We start from the raw sequence: 15,685 nt of genomic DNA on the forward strand, positions 1-15,685 counted from the left end.
TTCGAATTAAAAATTCATGATGAAATTAAAATTATTAGTTTCTAAAAAAACATACTTTTAGTAACTTTTCAAAGCACAAGAAGTAGCGGTTTTCATGTATATTCATAACTCGGAAAATATTAACTTTACAAAAAAAACTTCAAACATTTTTTATCGACAGAGGAGAAAAATTTAATCCGAATAATTATTCCCACTCACCCGCCAATATTGCCTGGACTACATGCATGCATGTCCGTACCTTTTATGGAAATAGTTATTTATTTGTTTCTCTGTTTTGGAATTGACGGTGTATTCTAGAAAATTTAATAATATAGCTTTAGGTACTTCAAGGCAACTTTGACTTTGTTGTCAAAGAATAGAAGATGTTTCGTCTTCTGCACTTGATGCTATCATTATCAACGACGTCAAAGAAATTTCAAAACTACAGAGAACCTCTTTTATTAAGATAGTGCATTTTCTGTAGTATGTTTACTCTCGAGTTAACATAAACTGGTTCAGTTTCCTTCAGATCCTTTCAGTTTTTATTTTTATAAATTGATCCCGTCACAAACAAAGTTTTAATGCCTGTAAGTACGTTTAGTCTGAAAGGAAAGAATAATCTAAAACAACGCCCACATCATGACAGCCACCTGAAAATTATATATTCTCCAGGGAAAACTAGTATGTATAGCCTTCCGTAGTCTCGAGCACGCATTTCCGGCTTATTGCCCTGTTTTCCGGCCGGTCCCAGTGGTAGTCAGATTGAAACCAACGGGACGTTCCCTAAATTCACTTGTCTAAACCATATCTTATTTTGTGTAAGTTCATGACATACGAGGGTGGATTGATAAGTTTCCGGCCTAACCAAGAGATGACGCCACTAGGCCTACCTTGAGGTGACATTCTATAGTACCATCCTTNATTGTCAAAATAATCAACTTTCAACCCCCATAATTTTTTATGGGGGTGAGACCGCCGCAAATTTTATATGGGGTTTTACTCATGTGACCACCCTCTTTCGATGCCACCTTCTCCCACCCCCATCTAACCCCCATAACTTTTTATGGGGGTGAGACCGCCACGAACTTTTTATGGTACAGTGGTGGGGGAGACCTCCTCTTTCGATCCCCCCGAAGGGGGTGGAGGCCATCATCTAGACATTTACCGAATTTTTTACATATTTCATTATAGGTCCATGGACTTTTTTTGTTTGTTACTGATCCCATTTATTGCTAAATAAAATCAGAATTTGTATCCTATTTGGTACTATTATTTCCTATAATAACCGGTTATTAATTATGCCAGCGATATAGGTAATTAATTATACTAGTGATGATTAGTAGATAGAAAGATATGTTATTGCCTAGTCCGTGCGAGGTGTATAAAGTGCATGGAAATGTGTTTGTGTTAAAATTTATAATTTATGTTAGCAGCTTGTTACCTGTTGGCCAAGTTCAAATTTATACACATGCGAGTGGATTTAGTTATATATCATTGATAATGAAGATAAAAGGAAGTCGAAAATGGAAATAAAGCAGGGAATTTAAACAACAGGTTTCTGTTGCTCATATTTTAAGCTTTATTACGTATATTACTATGCAAAGCTCAAACAACAACAACTTCAATCATACTTTGTACAAAATTTTTACTGGTCTCCAAAAATATTATATGTACATGCCTAAGACATCGTGCAGACAGACAAAGAATTAAAAAAATATTAAAATTCTTTACCTATCATACCTACAATAATTATTCTGTTCTCTTTTTGAATAATGTTGCTTAAATTATTTATTTAATTTTATTTTAAAATAGTAGTAAACAATAGTACCTTAATAGACATGCATGCAACAAGAAAAACGTAAAAAGATCTTATATTTTTTCACATTCATCAGGATAAGAAAAAATTATTGTTTCATTAATTGTATACCACTTAGTCTGCAGTGGATTCTATAAAACTATGGCCAGATAGGTTGTTAGAATTATCAAAAATCAACAGTTTACTAATGAGCAACGGTCTTAGTCTTGTAGTCTTGGTCTTGGCGAAAATTTTAGACCAAGACAAAGACAAAGATTGTCTTTATATCAACAAGACCAAAACCGAATAGGCAAGACTAAGACTCGGATCTCTTGTTCAGTATCCCTGAAGCAGTCCTGTCCTTAATAATCTTAATGGCATCTCCGATATATGTATCTATAAATTAAAACGTAGCGGTGACTATGTATAGGTACTTCCTTGTCTAAATCTCTTCCTAATGTTTACGTCTCTATGTTGCTGTTCAAATTCTGGCGCTACCTGTTGCTCTCAATACAAATTGTATGCGTATCACTCTTCTATCCCTGCATATCTGAACCTTACATTCTTAAATACATCTTTTCCCATTTAACAGCGTCAAAAGCTTTTTTTAGATCTACGAATTCTGTGTACGTATAAGCTTTCCCTTTTTTTCTTTCAATCACATATAAAGCTAAAAGCGAATACCTCTTCGTCATAGTAAGTTTGAAAAAGCTCTTTGTTAATAATGAGTTAACCGTTCCAAACGCGTCGGATTTATCAACGAATTCCTCGTAAAACGCAAACTAAATGTTTTATTATTGTAAGTAAATTTTTTGATTTTTTTGTAGGGGGTTTGGCACCCGTTATTATTTATGAAATTATTTAATTTATTTAGGTGTAAGTTTGGTGTTAGTTATATTGTGGTTATATACATTATAGAGTTAGCTACTTCATCGTGCTTTGCCGGCTAGAGAGATACTATCTGTGTGTAATATGGTCTGTGTCAGGCAATATTGCGTGCTGTAGCATGACAACATAAAATACAGTCATACCCCGTTACTCTTTTCACCTGTTTTTCCAATTTTTTTTTCATTACTATCATTAAGACAAATGAAATATGTACTTGCATATATGAACGTATTCATTACTTGAATAATTAATTCCATCTAAAACAGCGTATAATTTTTCTTTGTTTCTAGTACAACTATTGAATTATAAAAAAAAAAAAAAACAATTTAANCAGTCTATAGAGATGGCATTAATAGACTGGAACACCGCTATGAGAAATGTATCAGCCTTGGAGGAGATTATGTTGAGAAATAAAAAAAAAAAATTTTTAAAAACCTTGTTTTTCTTGGTCAGGCCGGAAACTTATCAATCCACCCTCGTACATACATACGTGAAAAAAATAATTAGATCATCTAATTCGTGGGATAACAACGAAAAAGTGGGAATAATTGTTGTTCAACAGTACAACTAATAATACAAAACATGTATAGCAAAAAGCTATAAAAAATACCGTCATAAGTAATGGAGAACTTTTGAAGTTAGGCCTCAGATTACAAAGAGCTGGTCAAATTCGAATGAAACAGGCGTAGTAACAACAAGGCTGTCAAGAACGGAAGGAACGGGGACACCCCGTGTTCGGGATGCTTAAGGGGGCCCGAAAATTACAAGCTTGCATAACGATTTGGGTTGTTCTAATTTTAGGGAAATTGGAAGATTAGCTCAGGATAGGAAAAAGTAGAGGAGCGTGTCCAATCAGTTGTAGGACTGACGATGTTATGATGATGATTATTATACTCATACAGACCTTGTCCTACCACGCAAAGCAGTCTGAGTCATATTGACAGCAATTTTTAAATATAGTTATTGTTATCCGAGAATGTCATTTCATTAATAACAGACGTATTGCAGTGGAAACTTTTAAACAAATATGTGAAGATATGAGAAATCAACACCAGCTACTCATTGTACCCAGGAATGTGAGATCGCTTTCGAGAGGAAAAATTAGGCAACTAAATATTTACGTCCATTAGTCATGTTGCACTATTACATGACGAGAAATGGATAATGAAATAGACTTTTTTTGGCTGATATATTCCATAAACTCAACGTAATCAGCAGGTTCGTATACTGAAGAACCACAAGAAAGACAAAATATGAGTTATTATTAACCTCAGATACGGGTAAAACTACACATGAACGCTTATTGAACCTCAAAAGCTCCTTGAAAAAATATCTTCCAGAGGATTTACAGGACAGCCACAGGCGATGAGTACAGAATCCATTCGCAAATCAGACTAAACCTTCAATATTAACTGTGTCGGAGTATGAGAACTTTATCGATATTAAGAATTCATCCTCTCTAAAATAAAAATTCGAATCAACTAATTTAAATTTGAATGACCATTCGTTAGAAATTAAGGATGAATACCCTGCAGTCGTTGAGAAGATTATCGCGGTTCCTGTTTCGGTTTATATCGACTTACAGATTACAGACGAGCTTTTCAGTTTAAGCCTACACTAAAAACAGATTCAGAACTAGACTGGCTAGATATTCGAACTCAGTTGTCGGACATTAAACGTAATTTTAATGCTATTATAAGTAAACATCCGCACATTGAATGCGTGCAATAACGATTTCGAATTAAAAATTCATGATGAAGATTATAACATGTACGTACACAATAAGGTATAAGGGTCTTATAATTGGACGTAATAAATATTGTCAATTTACTTTTCATCAAGATGAGGTTCCGCCAAGAAAGGGTAGGCCAAAAAGAGTTCCTTGGCAAAAAAAAAATTAGGAGCCGCTGCAACAAACTACCGACCAAGATGTAGTTGAATTATAGGCCTGTTCAAAAATTATTGCGAATTTTGAATTTCCGCGGGTTACGTATATTCGATTTTTTTGTGGCGATATACTTACATATACCGAGTATGACAAGTTAGGCAATGTTGAATGTTCAATCAATTTTTGACAGCTGCTTTGCTTGCACGTTTTTTGGCTCGTCTTCGATTTGTGCCTATTCCAAAAAATGGATCAAAGAATCTGTATCAAATTTTGTGTGAAAAACAAATTTGGACATGAGACGGGTCTCCGCGAAATTCGTACCAAAATAGCTTAATTACGACCAATAACAGAAAAGCATTAAAATTGCTAGGGAGCTGTTGGACTCTGTCCGCGACGACCCAAATTTGCTCCAGAGGGTCATAACTGATGACGAATCATGGGTTTATGGTTATGACGTGGAAATCAAAAGATGAATCATCCCAATGGAAGCTGCCACACAAGCCAAGACCGAAAAAAGCTCGCCAAGTTGGGTCGAATGTGAAGGTTTTGCTTACTTTTTTCTCGATTGCAGGTGCGTGGTGCATCATGAGTTCTTGCCACAGGGTAAAACGGTCAATAAGGAATATTACCTGCAAGTTATGCGTAATTTGCTTGAATGTGTATCTATTTACATTGAAACTTCATTTTTACTTCAACACAATGGGTGGTATGCATAAAACGAAATACTTTTCTAATGCTAATGCTTCCCCTAGTTACTTCAACAGTGAAGTAGGTACTTACTATACTTACTACTGCCAAAAGATTTTGATGTGGTTATGTTAAGAAGTAGTGAAATTAAACTTAAAGTTTCTGTATTGTTTATTTCTTACTAAAAAATAGCTTCATGAGAATTTGTTAGTGATTTATTTTAATCAGAAAAGCGTCCCAATGCGTAATCTGCGATATATTATTTTTTATTAAAGAAGGAAAATTCAAATTTATCGACATTGCCCAAGAGTCTCGTATAAAAGGTTGATACATTACACTGCGGTATAAATACGGGAAAAGTTAGAATTCCAATTTTCCGTTGTTTGCCATTGAATTGTAGGTATGTGAATTCATCTCGAGAGTCGTAGCTAACAAAAGCGCTTGTCGCGTTAAACACGAATTGATTGTCAGTATGGTTGGACGCATTCGAAAGATACTTCTCACATAATTGAATGCTTGTTTCTCGAAGTTCAAGAATCGCATAAAACGAACAATATTACAAAAGGGAGCGCTAAACGCTTTCATCTTTAACCCGGTGCATTCCTCGAGAAAAGGCAGAAAAAAATTATTATCCTGAACATCTCCATGTATATCAATTTATTTTAAATTGTAACAGCATTCAACTTTATATGTATTTACCGAACAAGCACAATCTACCGACTAGGAATAATCTTTATGTAACGGAGCTATATCTACCCTTCTGTTGAATATCGATAAGAATAAAAGTTTTTCTCAATCGGTATATAATGAAAGGAAAATGAAACTTTGAGTTATTTATAAACATTCTCTTGTTAAACTGAGAGTTTCATTACAACTTCAAAGCATAAGATGCTAGCACGATCCTTCTTTGTTCGTATTGTACTTCACCGTAATTTCCCTAAATATTTTATAAATCTATGAGGCATTTACAAAACGAAAGTAGGGAAACCCTGGATAACAAACAAGATTGAAGGATTAATAGATGAGAGGCGGAAATACAAAAGCAAGACAGACGAAAAAGGGAAAAAAAAGATATATAAGGCGATACAGTGAGGAATAATTAGGAAGTGTAGAAAAGGTAAGGAACAGGGGATTGATATGAGGTGCAAAAAAGTAGAAGAAAAGTTTGAAGTAGGTAAAACGAATGAGATATAATTAAAGGGAATGGTAGAGAAGTAGGGTACAGTAGTAATAATATAAGAAACGGGGTGGGGCTCGTTCTGATAGAAAATAAGGAAAAGGCAGACAGGTGGAAAGAATACTTAGAGAACCTATACGCAGGCCGTGAGTTAGGAGATATATTAGAGAAGGAAGATAGTGTGGAGATAGATGAGCTAGGTTATCTCATAATAAGAAAAGAGTTCGATGTAGCTTTAGCTTAAGGTGCCAGGTGTAAAAGGGGTACAGGGAGAAATTCTACAACATGCAGGACAAGAGGTTAAAGATCGTATATTTAAGCTAGTTAGTTACATTTACGAGACGGGGAAAGTTCCAGATGATTATAAACGGGACGTAATAGTAACCATACCTAAAAAGAGAGGCACGGATAGGTGCGAGACATTTAGAGCAATTAGCTTAACTTCCCATGCGTCAAAAATCTCAACTAGAATTGTACAGAGGAGGATGTAAAAAAGGGCGGAAGAACTGTTAGGGTACGATTAATTTGGGTTTAGAAGCAATAGAGGAACACGGGAGGCCATTCTAGCTTCACCGGTAACAATAGAGAAAACAAAAGAAAAAGTAAAGAGTCCTTAAATAGGACTTTAGAAAAGAAAATGGACAACTGTGGTAAAGGATGAATTAATAAAAAAAAAAAAACGAAAAAAAGACTCGCCTAGTTATCTTGATCTCCTGTTGTCGGCATCTTGAACGTATATTACTGCTACATATTGGCCAAAAATCTGGAATATATTTGTTCCAACATTCCGGTGAAAGGCGGAAGTACATTATAGAAGAGGTACGTGAGGAATTTACAGTTGTTGAGCACAGTATGTTCCTAGTTAATAGAAATGGCTTTATTAGTTCAAGATATCTTTAAGCGTCCTATAGCTTGGATCTATTCCAAGTCGACTTTCAATAAAGTCTTGTAAACGTGAAAGACTTTAAACAACACAACAGGTTCTAAAACTACCAAACGACATATTTGAGAACGAACACGGCTACGAAATGCAGTAGTTTAGCACCAGGTGTTTGCGGAACAAATAACAGCTTTATCACCAAAAATAACAAGAACAAAAACTTTTGATTATGACCTTTTCGAAGTAATTAATAAAAACCGCCATTATGTTACTTTTATTCGTTTCATTTTAAAAGTGAAACAGGTGAAGGTTCATGATTTAATCTGTTTATGTTAAGAAAGAATAGTAGGTATTGTATACATAGATATAACGAATATTTTGCTTATGATGCTATCAAATGGGAAACTATAAAAAAGTATTTACTATATAAATTATAGTATCACACACCGGTCCTCGAACATTTCAGGACGTTCTCGATTCTGCCAGTCCAGTTCACTCCAGAACATTCTACTTAAAGGTTATCCAGTACATTCCAGCTGAAGACAACTCTATAAACATTCAAAAGCATTCTGGTACACTCTTACTTTCTCTAAAATTGGTGTTTTGTGGTCTGTCGTCTGTCATTAACGTCCTCCACCCTTCGTCTAGTTCATTCGAGAACATTCTAACTAAGGATCACCGTACAGATAATAAAGAACATTGTAATGCATTCTCACTTATTCTGTTTTGTGCGCCACTAAATGGAAGAAATTTCAAAACATTTTCTAGAATATTTTGATAGAAATATGACATACAGCCACTGTAGAAAAAGCAAACGTCGATTGCAATGCCTTTCCTTATGTACTGCTGTACCACATTTTTTAATGAATAAACTCTTAATGGTTTTAAGAAATTTAATTCATTAGCACAAAAACGGAATATTTACAAAATAAGTACAATGTAAAACTATCGTGAAACTAACTAACAAATAAACTAAACTAATTGAACGAAGAAATATATACAATGAAAATACTAAATGAAAAAATGTATAAGGACTTGATTGGGTTGAAATGTGATGAATGATTTTAGCTGACTGGCTGATTCGTTTTTGCCTGAATTAACTGTTTATATAAATGTAGAAGTAAATAGTTACAAAGTAGATACATAATTCACTGAAGAATATATAATGTATTTGTAGCATAATAGATATAGCGAGCGAGACGACTGAAACTACCTTCATTTGGGAAAGCCAGATGAGGGTTGCAAATTGAATTGTAAAATGACCCAAATGGTCGAACATGACTATGAATAACTTAAAATTAAAAGTGACAAATTTGCAAACTATTTAAAATTTTATATCTAGCTATACTTGTTGTAAAAGTCTTTGATAAAACCGAACAGCCACCATAATGAACGATGAGAGACTCGAAGTTAATACAGTGGTGACTGCGCTGGGTAGTTGTGTCTAAAAGTGAAATACAGATGTGTATGGACACACACGTCCATTATTTTTTATATTTTATAATTATTATGATTTCCATAATCTTATATTTCAAAGTTATCGACAAACAAACATTTTTCACTGGTGAGTTAATTGGTTATATTATTGTTGAAGTGACGAGTTGAAAATACAATAATGGACTTTTTTAGTATTGGTGGTGCGCTGAACAAAATAATAATACACTTGTTCGGACCGTAATTTTGTGTAGAAAGCAATTGAATACGGGGGCGCCGTATATCTTTTTCTTAACGTTCTTTCTACTGGCTTGGAATGGTTAAGTAGCATCAGCTATTGAGTAAAGCTCGCATTGCAGATAGCGAACGTAATTGATTTTTACTTATCGTTAGTAAAAGTCTACTGCAACAACCTGGAAAAAAATTCGAATTCTTACGTTCCTGCATGTTTATTGTGATGTACAAACAATATTATGTGTACACTGTAACAATTTTACCAAAGTTCTCTTTTTTTAATAAGTACGTCGAGAACAAAGAAATTTTCATGGGGAACCTAAACAGTTTTTCCTAAAATCCAGACACGTTCTAGTCGGTTTTACGTATTATAAGCTTTTTAAAGTGTCTAAGTAAGTTTGTATAAATTTTAAATAACTTTCAAGAACAAACTCTTGCTCCAGCTTAATTTAATATTTAGAACTGAGATTATAAATATATTAAAGGAAAACCCAAGTTTACACTTGGGCAACGCGTTCCAGTTATAATTAATTTTTAACGTACTGTGGGATCTTTAGCAGCAAACTGTATGCAAACTTTGGCGAGTGACTCGAATACGTCATCGCCGGTCCCGTGGCGATTTGGCTTTTAGAAAACTTATTAAATATTTTCATCCTAATAAAGAGGACACAGGCACATAAATTAACTTAACATAACCAGTTCGGCACTTCAAAGTTCCGCATTTATTTTTAATTTCGATTATACAACTCTACAGCTGAATGTGTGAAATATATTTTTTCAGACACATCTATCTGAAAATATTTCCTTTTTCCCTGAAAACATTCATTGTTAAATTAACCGAACTCTGAAAATTAAGAGGACTGTTAATGGGGAACTGTTTGTTCAATGCGAGATGCATAATACCTAAATTATGCCCCGTCACACAAGGTGATAACAACCCTGCAGTAAAGACAATGCAGCTAAATTAAAAAAAAATTTTTTGGTAAATGTCCCTTCGGGGGTGGGGGTGGATGGGATCGAAAGAGGAGGTCTCCTCCACCACTCTACCATAAAAAGTTCGTGGCGATCTCACTCCAATAAAAAGTTATAGGGGTTCAAAATTAATAAATATGCCAATTTTTATACATTTCTAGGCATGTAAATATTTATATAGTCATTCTTAAACAATATTTAAAGGTAAAACTAATGGAAAAATATTGAGAAAGTTATATAAAACATCATATAAATATCTCTATCAATAGGGTAGGTTAGATTAGGTTATCGGGTTTTGTTCAAGTGACCACCTTCTTTCGATCCCCCACCTCCACCCGCTTGAAAATATTTTTTTTATTGAATTTCATTTGAATTATAGTGTATGAAAATTGTCAAAATAATCAACTTTCAACCCCCATAACTTTTTATGGGGNCACGAACTTTTTATGGTACAGTGGTGGGGGAGACCTCCTCTTTCGATCCCCCCGAAGGGGGTGGAGGCCATCATCTAGACATTTACCGAATTTTTTACATATTTCATTATAGGTCCATGGACTTTTTTTGTTTGTTACTGATCCCATTTATTGCTAAATAAAATCAGAATTTGTATCCTATTTGGTACTATTATTTCCTATAATAACCGGTTATTAATTATGCCAGCGATATAGGTAATTAATTATACTAGTGATGATTAGTAGATAGAAAGATATGTTATTGCCTAGTCCGTGCGAGGTGTATAAAGTGCATGGAAATGTGTTTGTGTTAAAATTTATAATTTATGTTAGCAGCTTGTTACCTGTTGGCCAAGTTCAAATTTATACACATGCGAGTGGATTTAGTTATATATCATTGATAATGAAGATAAAAGGAAGTCGAAAATGGAAATAAAGCAGGGAATTTAAACAACAGGTTTCTGTTGCTCATATTTTAAGCTTTATTACGTATATTACTATGCAAAGCTCAAACAACAACAACTTCAATCATACTTTGTACAAAATTTTTACTGGTCTCCAAAAATATTATATGTACATGCCTAAGACATCGTGCAGACAGACAAAGAATTAAAAAAATATTAAAATTCTTTACCTATCATACCTACAATAATTATTCTGTTCTCTTTTTGAATAATGTTGCTTAAATTATTTATTTAATTTTATTTTAAAATAGTAGTAAACAATAGTACCTTAATAGACATGCATGCAACAAGAAAAACGTAAAAAGATCTTATATTTTTTCACATTCATCAGGATAAGAAAAAATTATTGTTTCATTAATTGTATACCACTTAGTCTGCAGTGGATTCTATAAAACTATGGCCAGATAGGTTGTTAGAATTATCAAAAATCAACAGTTTACTAATGAGCAACGGTCTTAGTCTTGTAGTCTTGGTCTTGGCGAAAATTTTAGACCAAGACAAAGACAAAGATTGTCTTTATATCAACAAGACCAAAACCGAATAGGCAAGACTAAGACTCGGATCTCTTGTTCAGTATCCCTGAAGCAGTCCTGTCCTTAATAATCTTAATGGCATCTCCGATATATGTATCTATAAATTAAAACGTAGCGGTGACTATGTATAGGTACTTCCTTGTCTAAATCTCTTCCTAATGTTTACGTCTCTATGTTGCTGTTCAAATTCTGGCGCTACCTGTTGCTCTCAATACAAATTGTATGCGTATCACTCTTCTATCCCTGCATATCTGAACCTTACATTCTTAAATACATCTTTTCCCATTTAACAGCGTCAAAAGCTTTTTTTAGATCTACGAATTCTGTGTACGTATAAGCTTTCCCTTTTTTTCTTTCAATCACATATAAAGCTAAAAGCGAATACCTCTTCGTCATAGTAAGTTTGAAAAAGCTCTTTGTTAATAATGAGTTAACCGTTCCAAACGCGTCGGATTTATCAACGAATTCCTCGTAAAACGCAAACTAAATGTTTTATTATTGTAAGTAAATTTTTTGATTTTTTTGTAGGGGGTTTGGCACCCGTTATTATTTATGAAATTATTTAATTTATTTAGGTGTAAGTTTGGTGTTAGTTATATTGTGGTTATATACATTATAGAGTTAGCTACTTCATCGTGCTTTGCCGGCTAGAGAGATACTATCTGTGTGTAATATGGTCTGTGTCAGGCAATATTGCGTGCTGTAGCATGACAACATAAAATACAGTCATACCCCGTTACTCTTTTCACCTGTTTTTCCAATTTTTTTTTCATTACTATCATTAAGACAAATGAAATATGTACTTGCATATATGAACGTATTCATTACTTGAATAATTAATTCCATCTAAAACAGCGTATAATTTTTCTTTGTTTCTAGTACAACTATTGAATTATAAAAAAAAAAAAAAACAATTTAATAAGATTTCCTATTTTTCCCTCACGTGCTTCGTTAAACGACACAGTTTCTATAATTCAAAGCTTTTATTTGAAAGATTATTTAGTTTTCCAACGGTGTATCTTTTTAATAGCACATATTTGACTGTAATTATATGCTGTACCTGATTTATTATTAAAATTTTAAACAGTGTTCTATAAGATCAATAAATCTAACTGCGCACTGTTTATACCTATTAGGGACACGATTGAAGCAATAAATACATATCATTAGTTTTAAAATTTTAAACTTTAACAAGTGGTTAAACATGTATCTTTTTTTTAAACATTTTTATTTAGTTTCACGCTATTACAATCAATGCTTCAAACGATCTTAAAAGAAAGGTATTGTATTCTTTTGTGTAGTGATGTTTTGTGTAGATACCGATTTTAATGATTCTTTTTTATTGGATATACGATATCTTAAAAGCGATCTCATTTAAATTTGAAGAAAGTATTCTACCTCTAAGGGTGGAAAATTAGGGGATGATTTCCGATTTTAACTTTTTAGTTTAATTTTGTACACAACAGACACGAAATAGGTAATTAAAGTTCATACAGAATTTAATTTTAAAAACCTATTGAATGGCTCATGCAACTAGTCAATTCAGAGAAATTAACATTACTCTTTTCCACATGGATGATATCTACCTACAAAATTTATCGCACACCTCTAAATATCAATTATGAAGATGGATTAGTCTGTGCAGTGTAAATTCACATTGTCAGATCGTTTGATTCCTATTTAAACATAAATTTAATTTCACCATGAAATTAGTACATGTATACAGGGAAAACAGGTTTCTGCTTGCTACTTGGTATACCCTATCATTAATTTCAGAACAGACGAGACAGTCGCTTTAGTAGTTAGACATCCATTTAAGTAATTATATCTCCCATTGTTGCAATCAATATTTATATAAACTGTAATGTATAATGCACCTGCAAACCTACAATGTATACTTATACTAGTTGACCACAACCCGCTTTACCGAGTTTGCATTCTATATGAGTATGGTGGCCGGTGGTCTACCCTTATCGTTATCAGTTCTTCGTCCATTTCATTCTACTATCTTCTAGCTAGGGACAATCTTCAGAGACACATAAACGAAGAAGAACATTGTAATGCATTCTTACTTATTCTAAACGGGTGTTTGGTGGTCAGTGGTCTACCCTTAACATCCTCAAATCTTCATTAATTTCATTCTAATACGTTCTAGCTATGAAAGTCTATAGAGATATATAAACTATGAAGAACATTGTAATGCAGTCTTATTTATTCTAAACTGGTGTTTGGTAGACAGTGGTCGACCCTTAATGTCCTCCAGTTCGTATTAGTAAATCCCAGCTAAGGACAATACAGAACATTCTAGCTAAGAGCCACCCCATAAAGTATGAAGGATATTCTAGTACATTCTCACTTATTCTGTACGGTGTTTGGTGACCGGTGGTTGACCTTTAACGTCCTCCTCTCTTCGTCCTGTTCACTCTAATACATTCTAGCTAAGGGCTACCCTACAAACAATGAAGTATATGCTAATACATTTTCACTTACTCTAAACAGATGTTTGGTGACAGGTGGTTGACCCTTAATGTCCTCCTCTCTTCGTCCTGTTCACTCTAATACATTCTAGCTAAGGGCTACCCTACAAACAATGAAGTATATGCTAATACATTTTCACTTACTCTAAACAGATGTTTGGTGACAGGTGGTTGACCCTTAATGTCCTCCTCTCTTCGTCCTGTTCACTCTAATACATTCTAGCTAAGGGCTACCCTACAAACAATGAAGTATATGCTAATACATTTTCACTTACTCTAAACAGATGTTTGGTGACAGGTGGTTGACCCTTAATGTCCTCCTCTCTTCGTCCTGTTCACTCTAATACATTCTAGCTAAGGGCTACCCTACAAACAATGAAGTATATGCTAATACATTTTCACTTACTCTAAACAGATGTTTGGTGACAGGTGGTTGACCCTTAATGTCCTCCTCTCTTCGTCCTGTTCACTCTAATACATTCTAGCTAAGGGCTACCCTACAAACAATGAAGTATATGCTAATACATTTTCACTTACTCTAAACAGATGTTTGGTGACAGGTGGTTGACCCTTAATGTCCTCCTCTCTTCGTCCTGTTCACTCTAATACATTCTAGCTAAGGGCTACCCTACAAACAATGAAGTATATGCTAATACATTTTCACTTACTCTAAACAGATGTTTGGTGACAGGTGGTTGACCCTTAATGTCCTCCTCTCTTCGTCCTGTTCACTCTAATACATTCTAGCTAAGGGCTACCCTACAAACAATGAAGTATATGCTAATACATTTTCACTTACTCTAAACAGATGTTTGGTGACAGGTGGTTGACCCTTAATGTCCTCCTCTCTTCGTCCTGTTCACTCTAATACATTCTAGCTAAGGGCTACCCTACAAACAATGAAGTATATGCTAATACATTTTCACTTACTCTAAACAGATGTTTGGTGACAGGTGGTTGACCCTTAATGTCCTCCTCTCTTCGTCCTGTTCACTCTAATACATTCTAGCTAAGGGCTACCCTACAAACAATGAAGTATATGCTAATACATTTTCACTTACTCTAAACAGATGTTTGGTGACAGGTGGTTGACCCTTAATGTCCTCCTCTCTTCGTCCTGTTCACTCTAATACATTCTAGCTAAGGGCTACCCTACAAACAATGAAGTATATGCTAATACATTTTCACTTACTCTAAACAGATGTTTGGTGACAGGTGGTTGACCCTTAATGTCCTCCTCTCTTCGTCCTGTTCACTCTAATACATTCTAGCTAAGGGCTACCCTAAAAAGTATATTCTAATGCATTCTCAGTTATTCTAATTGTATGTTTGGTGAGCGGTGGCCGACCCTTAACGTCCTCCACTCATCGTGTCCACTTCATTGTAGTACATTCTAGCTAAGGGCCACCCTATATACAATGAAGTATATTCTAATACATTCTCACTTACTCTAAACAGATGTTTGGTGACCGGTGGTTGACCCTTAACGTCCTCTTCTCTTTGTCCTGTTCACTCTAATACATTCTAGTTAAGGGCTACCCTACAAACAATGAAGTATATTCTACTACATTCTCACTTATTCTAATTGGATGTTTGGTGATCGGTGGCCGACCCTGAACGTCCTCCACTCATCGTGTCCACTTCATTCTAGTACATTCTACCTAAGGGCCACCCTATAAACAGTGAAGTATATTCTAATACATTCTCACTCATTCTTAACTGATGTTTGGTGACCGGTGGTTGACCCTTAACGTCCTCTTCTCTTTGTCCTGTTCACTCTAATACATTCTAGTTAAGGGCTACCCTACAAACAATGAAGTATATT

General features: G+C 34.4%; 1 protein-coding gene across 5 annotated transcripts in view; it reads left to right on the forward strand.

The window, feature by feature from the left end:
- LOC108737595 (nucleolysin TIA-1) overlaps positions 1-15,685 on the forward strand; it is a 744,862-nt gene that overhangs the window by 54,300 nt on the left and 674,877 nt on the right. The gene's annotated exons all lie outside the window — the stretch shown is intronic.

This window comes from Agrilus planipennis, unplaced genomic scaffold (assembly GCF_000699045.2).
Source record: "Agrilus planipennis isolate EAB-ADULT unplaced genomic scaffold, Apla_2.0 scaffold15, whole genome shotgun sequence".
Lineage (NCBI taxonomy): Eukaryota > Metazoa > Arthropoda > Insecta > Coleoptera > Buprestidae > Agrilus > Agrilus planipennis.